Raw genomic sequence first — 1,987 nt, 5'->3', positions numbered from 1 at the left:
ACTGTAGGCCAGGTTGATGGAGACTCAGATATGGCCCCTGCCTGTAGTATTGTGGTGGGGAAGTCTCATCAAAGGAACAATAACTTCTGCCAGTACTTCTGTCTGGGAGAAAGCTGTCCTTCCCCAGCCCTCACCCTGATGCCAGACAGTTCATTTCATACCAGTATGTCCCTGACATCTTTCGAGCTGTCGCCTCAGTGCTGGAGCTCAGAGAGAGTAAGTCTGTGTAAGTCCATGCACCGGGTCTTTAAGAGGAATACCTGGGACGGCAGCCACACTCCATCTCAGCCACAGTACCAGCTGGTTTTCATGGTCAGAAATTTTAGGGACTCCTCTTTCCAGCACTGGAATCCTGGGCTGGGGGGTCTCGTGTGACACTAGGACCCTTCGTTCATCAGGGGGGGAGCTCTGTCGCCGAGATATTCCTCCTGATTTTTAACCACAATGTGCGTGTGGGACTAGCCCATTCCCTGTCTCCACTCCTACCAATCTTGATGTGCCTTCTGTATATCCTTAGTTGTAGGACTTTTGTACAGCTAAATATCAGGTGGTTCTAAATGATGATTGTTCTGTAGTTCAGTTGTAATTTTGTGTGAGGATGCAAGTACTGCATAATGCTGTTAAATTTATGAGGAAATAAGTATGGACAGAGTGTTTCTGATGACCAAGACATAAAATAAATGTTGAGAAACCACAGAATCCTATGTAACCCTTCTATAAATTGAGTGTAAATGCCCAGTGCTGTCAGATTGATGCATCCTACTATATAGATATTTGCAATGTTTTAGGACTCAGTGATTAGGAAGGTTGAGAACCACTGGCCTAGAGGAAGGCTGATGGAGGGCGCAAAGATGGTTACCTCCAGCCTTTGTTCCTAGAGAATATCTCAGTAGGCCTCTAGACGTGTGCCTTCTGGCCAAAGCTCCTGGACAAGCAAATAAGCCCCTTTCCCAGAGAGACTGGAGTGTTTTAGCCTGCTGTCGCAGGGCTGGGCCAAGACTAGTTTCTCCTTTCAGGAACCTGGCCTCCATAGGTAAGAATGATGATTCTGTTACTTAATTTGTCAGTTAGAGATCAAGTATTTTTTTTTTATTGCTTTTACTGCATCCCAGAAGTTTTGACATGTCATATTGTCATTCTCATTTGTCTCTGTCTTTTGATCTCACCTTTTATTCTTTGACCTTGTCGTGTGGTTCGTGGACCCAGAAACGAAAGCCCCAGGAGTTAACCAGAGCTAGACAACTGGTGTGTCCCCTGGGCAGCAGCCAGGAAAACCGGGGCACCAAGTATAAAGCTCTGCAGGAATACTGGTAAGCTAGAGCAAGGCAGAGGTAAAATGTAAGTATTGCACCTGCTGGGCTCAGTCTCTGTAGAGTATTTCAGTAGGCCCCACGTGTATGTTAAATTAGATGCCTGCCTTTCAGGCTGCAGCTATGAAGATAAGCTAATGGGCCTCTTTCACAGAGAGACTGGGTATGTCAGTCCGTTGCCTCTGCTGTACCCTCATTGTGGTAGCCAGTTAAGAACTCTTTCTTGATTTGTTACATTCTTTTGGGATCCTCAAGCATAAGCTCCAGAGCCAGGAAATCTGTCCACCAGAGCCACCTATTGACAAATGACTGTATGCCCTTCCTGATTTTTAAATTTTTAATATTTTTCTGATTTCAGTGAATTTCCTGATTATCAATGACATGATTAGAGATCTAATTACAATACAGTTGATAAAGAAATGTGCTTGTCTGTGCATGTCTGAACATTTTAAGGTGACAGCTAGAATTATAAATGATAACAGAACATTTTAGATCTTTAGAAATTTTATATAATTTCTAGGGCATATTATTTTGGGAGTAATAAATTCTTACAAATATTACATAATTATTATTCCTTATTTGACAAAGCTTCCCTTGTATATTAGCATGTCAAACAGGCCTAATTATTTTCATTTCCCCCATTTAGAAAGAGAGAAAGATCATTTTAAATGTTTCAT

General features: G+C 42.6%; 1 protein-coding gene across 2 annotated transcripts in view; it reads left to right on the top strand.

The window, feature by feature from the left end:
* The window catches only part of LOC102774202 (zinc finger protein 709-like), a 53,624-nt gene that overhangs the window by 22,975 nt on the left and 28,662 nt on the right, over window positions 1–1,987 (top strand). Inside the window, exon 1 of one of the 2 annotated variants that reach the window (XR_001514206.1) lies at window positions 1,010–1,033. The exons of the other annotated variant lie outside the window; for it this stretch is intronic. The gene's annotated coding sequence lies outside the window, so the exon portion shown is untranslated. Of the gene's footprint in view, window positions 1–1,009; window positions 1,034–1,987 lie in introns of those variants that run through there. 2 annotated transcript variants of the gene reach the window in all.

Source organism: Myotis davidii, unplaced genomic scaffold (assembly GCF_000327345.1).
Source record: "Myotis davidii unplaced genomic scaffold, ASM32734v1 scaffold1439, whole genome shotgun sequence".
In the NCBI taxonomy this organism is placed as follows: domain Eukaryota; kingdom Metazoa; phylum Chordata; class Mammalia; order Chiroptera; family Vespertilionidae; genus Myotis; species Myotis davidii.
This window is presented reverse-complemented; position numbering and strand designations above follow the sequence as displayed.